Source organism: Azolla caroliniana, unplaced genomic scaffold (assembly GCF_043228905.1).
Source record: "Azolla caroliniana isolate FFs.n. ecotype wild unplaced genomic scaffold, voAzoCaro1.0.p SCAF_14, whole genome shotgun sequence".
NCBI lineage: Eukaryota > Viridiplantae > Streptophyta > Polypodiopsida > Salviniales > Salviniaceae > Azolla > Azolla caroliniana.
The window spans coordinates 2,854,663-2,866,046 of NW_028230449.1; positions in this window are offsets into that span (position 1 = coordinate 2,854,663).

Consider the following 11,384-nt stretch of genomic DNA (forward strand, 5'->3'; position numbering starts at 1 on the left):
ACCAATCTTGAGCTCCCGGAGCGTCCCGTTGGTGAAGGTGTGTCCTATGCAGGCCGGATCTCGTAAACTGGGGTCCAACGCAACCCCTCTAATTCGGGACTCGCTGCCCTCCGGTAAGGGTGCCGCGACGGGCCTTACCTTCCGGTCCACAGTCTTGTACTTTGTGTTAACTCGGGCCGTCCGATCCGACCCGAGCCCCCGACTGAAGTTCGCGATGACTTTGTACATCTCTTCGGAACATACCGGTATCGTCCGGTCTTCATTAAGGTCTTCTCCGGCTACCTCCCCCAGCATTCCCAAGGTGTCGTCGAAGGAGACCGTCTCCACGGCTCCGCTGATTTCCTCGTCCTGGCCGAGAACTCCGCACGCTCGAAGTCGCACTTCCGCCCTTGTCTTTTCTCGGCCGACGATGCCGACTATCATACAGCCTCCGTTGTTGGAGAAGCAGAATTTCCTACCTATCGTACAGGGTTCCTTCGGTTTCGGTTCTATCGTACAGTCGTGGGGTCTTTCCCGAGTGTCCAGGCTGTCTCGGCCCCATGCCTTGGCAGCCCTGTCTAAAAATCCTCCCGGTTCTCGCCACCGAGGGATTCGCGGTTCCTCTCGTGGTTCGGCCGCACCGTCCGAAATTTAACCGAATGGCGCCCGTCCTGGCTTTTGACCCTCGCGTAGGCCGAACCGTTGTCCAGGACCTTGGTCTCCATTCACGCCGCCGTGATGTATGGTTCCCCTAATATGACCGGGTGCGAGGACGTCTCCTGTACGAAGAAGTGTTGGTCAATCTCGACGTCGCCGATCTTGACTCGCACGTTCGGGCAGGCCCCGTGCAGTTCCTCGGTGGCGCGCGTCACCGCCCGTATCTTCCACTCGTGCTTCGTGTTGATCGGCCACTTTCCCTTCTTATAGAAGTCCATGGACATCAGGTTTATTTCCGAACCGTGGTCCACCAATTCCACCACCGGTTCCTGAACATCTCCGATCTTTACCGGGGTTTCCGTGGTCGCTCGGGCCCAGTGCGGACTTGAATAGTGGCTCTCCGCCCACTCATCTTCCAGCGTCATGTTGTCGATGTGCGTCGTCCGCACCTCCACCGGTCTTTCCGGTTCCGTCTCCGTCGACAGCCTCTTCTGTTTCACCAGGTCCACAATGGAGTCGTGGAACTCCTTCTTTGCGATCCCTAGCACCTCTCGCAATGACAGCTCCACTTTGCTGTCGAGGATCCGTTCTTCTAGGACCTTTCGTAGGTCCGTAGTCCTTTCTATTTCCGTCCCCAGTCGGTATCCGCCCTTCCTGGGGTTATCTTGCGCGCTGGACCCAGCGGCATCGTTTCGTCGTTGCCCGAATCGGGTCTCGTACCATTGTGAGGGCCCGGCCGCTCCGGCTTTCCCCACTCGTTTGTCTTCTACCAGAGCCTCGTAGTTCTGGCAGGCGGCTTCTACGAAGCCCGTCTTCTCCTCGACCGGATCGCTCCACCCGGTTATTTCCCGGACCCGTCTCTCAGCGCGGTCCGTTTCATCTTTCCTTAGCCGTGCACCGGCAAGGCCTTCCAGCATTGCCGACCAGAACCCGTCCTTGCTCTCCTTTCGGGCCTCGCTGCCCCCGACCTGAATACCGGCCGACGCCGAGTAGTGGATGGCCTCCACGTGTCAGGCCGCTGCCTCTTCCATCAGTCTATTCATACCTCCTCGCCCGTCGTTTCGGTTTAGGGCCCTTCTGGTGTCGTCGGCGTGCACCCGGCCTTCCCACAGGTACACCACCCGGTTCCTCAACGCTTCTGCGAAATCGCCGCAGTCCTTTCGGATGTGGCCGACCTCGTCGCACCACATGCACCTGTTCCCTCCTACCGGCCGTCGGTCACGAGCCGGTTCGCCGCCTTCCCTTCGAGTCTGGGCAATCTGGAGATCCTTTATCGCTCGCGTCAACTCCTCTGGCGCTGCTCCTCCGGATGAGCCATTGACCATGCCGGTCGAAGCCGAACCGGTTTCGAGCCACTCCCGGGCCTCTTCCCTTCGCCCTTGCGGCGCCGGTTCAAGCCTCCTTGCAGTGACAGAGCCCGCACCGGCTGCTCCGTCATCAGCCCATTCTCGCCGTTTGTCAAAACGGCCACAGACTCTCTTAACCGCAGCCGAGTCGGTCGTCAGCCCGTCTTCGGTTTCCACCAAGGAGCCGACTTGATCCCGGTCCCGCTCGTCCACCGACTTGACGAACAGTAGGACCCGGCTCGTATCCAGAACGGTACGGTCAAGCGCCGAAAGGCGCGCAAAGCGTTCGTCAAACTCCCGAATGTGTGCCGACGCATTTCTTCCCTTGCCGGGGGACTCCACCCATTCCATGAAGTCTCGTTTCGAAAGCCGGAGCACGTCGTCCAGCCCGTATTTTTCTAGGAGTCGGCCTTCGAACTCCTCCCAGGTACAGCTCTCTGCCCGCACCTCGAGCACCTCCGCATGGATGCTCGGCATCGCCACTCGAGGAAACCCGGCAAGACGCCTCTCTTCCGGAATGTGCCGCATCAGCATTTCTGCCCCGTAGGACGCCAAATACTTCGTGGCATCCTTTCCGCTGAACCGGCCGATCGTACCGACGACCGCCTCAATGGCTCTGTTGAGGGCGCCGGTGCCCTCGCGTGCACTCAATATCCGATCCACGGCCGAAGCCATGGACTCTGCAAGATCCGACCCCTTCATCTTCTGCTCTTCTGCCGCCTCCTTCACGTCGGGTTCACCAAGATGTCGAGGTATCCCTCGCGGATGCGTGGAATGAGGCGGGACCTCGGGTGTCCTGTACCGAAGAGCAAGAGAGAAAAGGAGAGGGGAAGAGACCCACAAGGTGCGAGCGTAGATTCACAGGAACACGGCCCTTCGACACAGAGACGCGAGTGCGACAGCGACACAGAGAGACACGAATGTATGTAGAAATATATATAAACAAGACAAACAACAAGCACGAAGTAGGTTACAACCGAACAGGCCGGCGAACAAATGCCGATGCCTGTTCGTAAACGTACAGAAAGGAAGAAGTAGGTTGGAGGTGCTGCCGGAAGCACTCGGGCATTCCTCAGAGCAACGCAAGCCACCCGAAACCTGCACAGAAAGAAGCTATGGAGTTTGGAAGAGAGAGAAGCCTTCGGCCCGCAATCCGACAGCACTTCGTCCTCCCTTCCTTCGCGATCCCCCTCCCCTCCTTGTCTCCCTCCTTTTATAGGAAAGGAAGGAGCCGTTTCCTATTAACTTCCTACCTACCGAGGATCTTCTATGTACAACATAAGGCGCACGTGTATGAAGAGCCGGTTCCTACGCTCCGGTGCACCGATTCCGCTTGTGAACGGTTTTCTTCACGACAGCGTCTTTTAGATCTTTTTGCTTGCTTCCCACGCAATTCTAGGAAGTGGATGTGAGGAACTTTTTTGAACCTTAAGCATGTATTCAACAACCCTTTCCATGGCCATGATCTCAATGGGAAGCGATCCCGTCTCAAGGAGGAGGAGGGTGTAGGGCGTTTGTTTCTTAACTTGTAGAAACTTGGTAAGAAAATGCTTTTGTACATTTTCAAACTCTTTCCATATAGATTTAGGGATGCTACCGCCCCATACTTCCACCCCATAGAGAAGAACCGGTGTCACCAGAGTGTCGAAAAGATATTTCTTGAGGACCCAACACTTAATATCTCCAAGATTGCATGTGTTCTCAAATGCATAGTATGCTCGCTTGCCCACCTTTAAGTGGCGTGTAGCACATTCATTCCATCTATGATTTGAAGGAACTTCAAGGCCAAGATATTTGAAGGTTTCCACACATTCAAGAGGCTCATTGTTGTACATAATGCATGGTTTATCTCTTTTTTGGCTCTTCACAAGCATAATCTTTGTTTTAGAGCTATTGACACTTAATTTAGTATGCATGCAAAAATTTTCCAATGCCTTCATAAGCTTTTGTGCATCTCCTAAAGTATTTGCAAAAAGCACTACATCATCTACATATAACAAAAGCATAATCACAACATTCCCAATGGCAACTTCCTCAACACATTCTTCCTTTGCAAACTTGGGAACCATTTCTTCCAATTCATCAATGCATAGACCAAATAGTGTTGGTGAGAGTGGGCATCCTTGCTTAACACCAACAGTGCTTTTAAAAAAATCTGAAAGTTTATCTCTCATGCGCACAACATATAACCTTCTCATAAATTCGGGAAATTGCAAGCATATATTCACTTGGCAGCTCAAGTTCTTCCATTCGCCTCCAAAGATGCTCACAAGGTACCATATCAAAAGCTTTCTTGAAGTCTAGAAAGCAACAATATAAACCTTTACCTCTAAGGCGACTTTCCTCCATTAATACTCGAAGGGTGATAAGGTGATCAATGGTGCTATGGTGTTTTCGAAAGCCAGCTTGTCCATAAGCTCTCTTACCACTTTTTTCAGCCCATACACTTATCTTTGATTCCATTATACATCGAGAGAGAGAGAGAGAGAGAGAGAGAGAGAGAGAGAGAGAGAGATTGCCCAGATGGATGTAGCTCAGTTGGTAAGGTTGCCCAATGAAGACCAGGTGGTCATGGGTTCAACCCCTACATTCCATAGTGGCATCAATAGAACTTAAGCTAAAAGAGTTCTAGTATTGTACAAAATGTTTGATAAAGGAAATGACTTTATACTAGGCATAGTGTCATTTCCATCCAAGCCTCTCGAAAAGAAGTGGGAGGTCAAAGGGTTTTGGTGTGGGTCTGACCCGTGGTCCCGGTACCCCAACCATGACTTCTAGGCGGTGTAGCTCACGTTCCCTTATTTTCTTAATTGCTTCTACACCATGTTGAGTTGCTTTGAAACCCGACATCCGGGGGCATTTGGTTCTTCTTTGGTTTTTTGCTTCATCAAGGAAGAGGCTGTCAGGAATAGTACTAAAACAGAGATGGAATTAGTACTAAGAAGAGTAGTACTATTAGTACTAAGAGGACGGGACTGCGTAAGATTCCCGAGAGAGAGGAAGTGAGAAGAGGAGAGAGAGAGAGATAGGATGATGACAGCAGCTCTTATATTATATGAAAGATAAGTACAAATCGACTAAGAGGCTTAAGACTGGTGTTGAACCAATTTGGTTCAACACAATGCTTAGTGCCTTCTTTTATAGTGTTCTCAGGAATAATCCTGAAGCTTCTAGAATGTTCCAGAGAAATCTGGAATATACATTACTTTCTTATAATAAAACATAAATGAAAATAATATTCTATGAATTACAATAGATGGTGAGATGGTTAAGAGCTCGACCCATATACCATAAGGTCATGGGTTCGAGTCTTGCCATCTCATGACACTATCTCCCCCTTAAAGACGACGAGTGGAACGAGTCAGCGCTACTTGCGGACCGGGTTTGTCCGGATACTTTCGGTGGAAATCAGCAAGAAGATCTTGTGCATTGGCAACATTCTCGACGGGTTCCCAAGTACGTTCGCTCGGACTATAACCGAGCCAATCGACCAAGTAATAGAGTTTGTTGCGAACAAGTTTGGAATCGAGGATGGCAGCAACTTCATACTCCGGGCCGGCGTCCAACTCCAGTGGGGGCGGCGGTGGTGTCACACGATCGGGAATGGTGTTTGCTTTATAAGGTTCAAGAAGAGAACAATGGAAAACCGGATGTATCTGAAGCTGCGGAGGGAGATCAAGGCGGAAGGTGACATCATTAATCTTCCCCGTAATACGGAAAGGACCGAGTCGTCGATAATCCAACTTGTCGCACGGTCGAGTAGTCTTGATGTGACGACGTAAGAGCCATACTCGATCTCCGATGGCAAAAGAGGAGGGAATCCGATGACGATCCGCATAAGTCTTCTGTGTGTGTTGAGCATGACGAAGGTGAGTAGAGAGATCCATCTGGATCTTGCGTAGCCTCTCCAAATGATCCTCGGCACGAGGGTTGGTAGGTAGCTCCGGAGTGTCGATCACCGACCAGCGAGGATGGAAACCGGTATAAGCGAAAAATGGGGAGACCCGAGTCGAGGAGTGAATAGCATTATTATACGCAAACTCCGCAAAGTGGAGAATCTCGGCCCAATCGTCCTGTTGATAACTCAGGAAACACCGGAGATATTGCTCCAGCGTTTGGTTTGTTCGTTCCGCCTGTCCGTCGGTTTGAGGATGGTAGCCGGAGGAGAGGTTGCAGGAGACCTTGAGCATCTTGAAGAGATGCTGCCAAAATTTGGAGACAAATTGCGGGCCTCGGTCACTGATAATACTGTCTGGGAGGCCATGATGCCGAAAAACCTCACGCATAACAAGAGCGGCGGTTTCCTCGCTAGTGATGGCTTTAGTACATGGCACAAAATGTGCCATCTTCGTATATCGATCGACGACGGTTAGGATAGCATCGAACCCTTTCGAGACCGGCAGATCTGTGATAAAATCAAGACAAATAGACTGCCATGGCTTACTTGGAATTGGTAAAGGTTCCAACAAGCCATATGGATGGTGTCGTGGCATCTTTGCTCGGCAGCAAGCATCACAGGTCCGAACGTAGTCGTCGACAAAACGGCGCATGTGGGGCCACCAAAAAGATCGCTGCACTAGCTCCAACGTCTTAGTACTACCGAAATGTCCCGCCGTATGGGTGTCGTGACAATGTTGGACAATTTGAAGGCGACAGGAGCAATCGGGGACATATACGCGCTTTTTAAAGAATAACAAACCATCATGATATTCGAATTGTCGGTAGTCAATACCTGGTTGTTGAGACTGAGAACAGGATGCCCGAGAAGTATCAATGTGCGCCAGGATGTCTTGAGCAAAACTATCCGTCTTCAAGGTTGCACGTATGTCATCGGTAATCCGTGAATCCATCGGGGTGTGAAAAATCCGCGTCGTGTGCAATCGTGTTGGTCCCAAGATTACTTGCTTTTGATTATCAAATGTTGCTTCACCAGGACGAGGTGCAAGATATGAACGTCGTGATAGTGCATCTGCTTTTCCTTGCTGCTTCCCCGGTCGATATGTGATTTTGAAGTCGAAACGCGTGAGGAATTGCGCCCACCGAGCTTGCCGTCGATTTAGTACGCGAGCATTCTGAAAATAAGCAAGATTTTTATGATCGCTGAAGACAATGACCTGATGTGGAGAGCCCTCTAAGAAATGCCGCCATTGTACAAATGAATCCACGATGGCTAATAACTCCTTGTCATGTATTTCGTAGTTGATTTCTGCGACATCGAATTTGCGCGAATGGAAAGCCACCGGATGCAACTCTTCTTTATCACCTTGTTGAGAAAGGATGCTACCGAGGGCGAAATCTGATGCGTCGGCCTCCATGATGAATGGTTTGCTTGTATCCACATGAGCTAGAATCGGTGCTGATGTAAAGGCTTTCTTAAGATGCCGAAAAGCCATATCTGCTTCAATGGACCAAAGAAATGCTTGGCCCTTCTTCGTAAGTTGTGTGAGAGGTAAAATAATCTTCGAGTAATCCTGTATAAACTTACGGTAGAAGTTAGCAAAACCTAGAAAACATTGTACATCTCGTACCGACCGTGGAATTTGCCACTCTAGTACAGTTTGGATCTTAGCTGGATCCATGGCGATGCCCTTTGAGGAGATGACGTAGCCTAGAAATTCCACTTGCTTGCAGTCAAAGCTACATTTTTCTAGCTTGGCATAAAGACCATTCTTGCGGAGTCGCTTTAGTACTAATAGTACATGAGAGTCGTGCTCTTCCTGGGTCTTCGAATAAATCAACAGATCATCCAGATAAATGATCAAACAGATATCCAAGAGGTCTCTGAATATATCATTTGCCATGTGTTGGAAGACTGCGGGTGCATTGGTTAGGCCAAACGGCATAACAGTATACTCAAAATGCCCATACCGTGTGCGAAAAGCGGTCTTCCACTCATCTCCCGGTCGGATCCGCACGAGATTATACGCTCCGCGTAGGTCGATTTTAGTAAAAAACTTGGCACCATTAACTCGCTCTAAAAGACTTGATATAAGAGGAAGTGCATACCTATTCCGGATGGTGACTTTATTTAATCCGCGGTAATCAACGACAAGACGAAGAGAGCCATCTTTCTTCTTGACAAAGAAGATGGGTGCACCGGCCGGAGATTTCGAATGACGGATGAACCCGCTTGCCAAGTTCTCCTCTATGTAGGCTCGAAGGACTTCTAACTCGGTGGGTGACAGGTTGTAAATTGGTCCCCATGGTGGCTCGGTTCCTGGTTGTAAATCGATGGGACAGTCATAGGGACGGTGATGAGGAAGGGTACCGGCTTTTACCTTGTCAAATACATCGGCATAAGGATGATATTTTGCCGGAAGTTGTACTGAGGAGTCCTTCTTAATAGTGCTGGAAGGATGTACTGATATGGAAAATAGGAACATTGCCTCCTTGGGTCCTTCTTCGCGTAGTTGATGGAGTGAAATGGTCGAAACTCGGCGAGTTGATTCTTGGGGTGGTCGATATCGGACTTCTCTTGTTCTCCAATCTATGGCTGGATTATGTAACTCAAGCCAAGGTAATCCTAGGACAATGGGATGCTCTGGACTACTAATTATATTAAATGATATTATACACACAAAACTACCTAGGACAACTTGAATGGGTTCTGATTCTTCTACAATATTCCCGGAAGCAATGGGACGACCATCAATGACCACTACAGATGCGGGACAAGGAAGTTTTCTTAAGGATATCTGAGAAGCTTGGGCAAAATTTCGATCCATGAAACAGGAATTAGCTCCGGAATCTAAAAGTGCTAGGACGGGTACTGGGGGAGTACTTTTAGTACTAACAATGACTTGGGCTAGGAACACATTGCTAACTTGCTTGGAAGGAATGGAACCACTAATGGGCTGTACAGATCTAGGGCTGCTGTCCAACCAAATGGCTCCTATTTTGGCTGGACTCAATCGTTTAACTCTTCATCTAATTGACTAAGGATTTCAAATTTATTTGAGATACTTGGGCTATTAGTACTATGAATACTATCTGACACTCTATTAGTACTATTACTACTATCAGACACTCCGAAGGGAAGAATTGACTCAGGTTTAGTACAGGCGACAATTTGATTTACCTGTCTCCTTGGCCTATGGGGACAATTGATGGCGATATGTCCTGGTCCACCGCAATAAAGGCATAATCGATTGGCACGTCGTCGTTGCTTTTCTTCTTCCGATAACGGGCCGCGTCGACGCATGGTATCGATCTCCATCGGTGTCGAAGTATTTGCTTGAGGTATGTCTCGTGCAAACGGTTTAGCCGCGACTGCGGCGTAAGTGGGCTCTGGCCTAGAGCGTGGTATCTGTAATTGACGTTCTGAACGCCGTTCAAAAAGGCGGTTGTCACATCGAACTGCTCGACTGATTGCCTCCGTAAGGGACTTTGGTTCTTCGGGGAAAGTTAGAAGTAGATCTTTGACATCGTTTCGCAAGCCATAGCGAAACTGCTCCATTAGTGCTTGATCATCCCAGGGTATATCTGAAGCAAGTAGGCGGAAATCCGCCGCGTAGGCAGAGGCTGGACGATCGCCTTGACGCAATCGCCGGATCTTGTTGATCGCCGTCCTGATGCTGTCGGTGTCTCCAAAGCAGGCTTTAAACTCACCAATAAAATCTTCAAAGTTATTAAGCAAGGGCGATTGTTTTTCTAGAAGCGGAGCGAACCATGCCAAGGCTGAGCCGCTAAGTAGCGTGCCTATTAGGCCGACTCGAGATGCATCAGTGGGATATCGGGAAGGATGCATCTGGATGACTAAGCGTACCTGATTAAGGAATCCCCGAAATTGCGAACGCGTTCCATCAAATTTCACAGGAAGTCCAATCTTGGGCTCTTTATGAAATCCTTGGGGACTGGATCCTTGTTGTTGCAACGCTGCTTCGAGTTGTTGTACCCGTAACGCTAACTCCCCATGTTGTTGTTGCGTTTGTTGTTTTTCTAGAGCGATTTGTTGCAGATCCCCTATCAGCCGTTGGTTTTCTTGTTCCAAGGCAACAAACTTTTCTTTTAGGCACTGTAGCTCGGAGAAAACGGATTGGTATTCTTGGGCGCTAACAGTAGCCATAGTATAGGGGAAAGGGTAGGAGGATGAGGGAGAGTGACAAGTAGGCTAGAGGAAAAAATTGGTTCAAACTGTCAGGAATAGTACTAAAACAGAGATGGAATTAGTACTAAGAAGAGTAGTACTATTAGTACTAAGAGGACGGGACTGCGTAAGATTCCCGAGAGAGAGGAAGTGAGAAGAGGAGAGAGAGAGAGATAGGATGATGACAGCAGCTCTTATATTATATGAAAGATAAGTACAAATCGACTAAGAGGCTTAAGACTGGTGTTGAACCAATTTGGTTCAACACAATGCTTAGTGCCTTCTTTTATAGTGTTCTCAGGAATAATCCTGAAGCTTCTAGAATGTTCCAGAGAAATCTGGAATATACATTACTTTCTTATAATAAAACATAAATGAAAATAATATTCTATGAATTACAATAGATGGTGAGATGGTTAAGAGCTCGACCCATATACCATAAGGTCATGGGTTCGAGTCTTGCCATCTCATGACAGAGGCCAAGTGGTGCATGTGTGTCCACATTCGTCGTCTCCCCTTGTCCCTGAAAAACTTCATTTGTTAGATGTTGGTGATTCTTAGAAATGTTATCATCGACATAGAGGAACCGAGTATGTCTCGATATTTTGCCCTTATCTCGGCATAAGTTGGACACTTGCATGTAAAGTGGTACTCATGCTCTATCTCAATGTGACATAATCTATATATATCATTTCCTTTCTAGGGACGCCATTAGTACGACCATTCTCAATCTCAAGGTGGTGATGTGATATTCTAAGTTCTCCAATGGCAACCCTTAGTCCATTTGGTAAGAATGCATCTAGATATTTTGGTTGTGTAATAAAACCTAACTTAGAGAAATACATGAAGGGTTCCTTATTGATGAAGAGAGAGAGAAAAAAGATAGAGAAGAGAAGAGGAGGAAAAAAAAATACTTCAATATACTATTAAGAAAAGAATACAATCCTCTTAAACACCAAGTGGAACAACCCCAAATAACTACTTCAATATACTATTACTAAAATAGTCTTTTTGCCTTCTCTCTTTCTTCTACTAATCGTCTTCCCACTTCTTCTAATCTTCTTCTTCTTCCTCACTTCTTCTTCTTCACTTCTTCTTGTAGATCTTCTATCCTTCCTTGTAGATATTCTATTCTTCCTCCATCCCCCATATTGCTAAGAATACCGCATATTTATAGGTTTTTAGTTGCGTTATTCTTGCTTTTTCCTTTTCTTTTCTTTTACATATCCTCGAGTTTGTGTGGTGCGTTTTTCATATCATTATTTTTGGTTTGTCATCCAAATTTATCATACAAGAAAGCTCTCTTTGTCAACTTT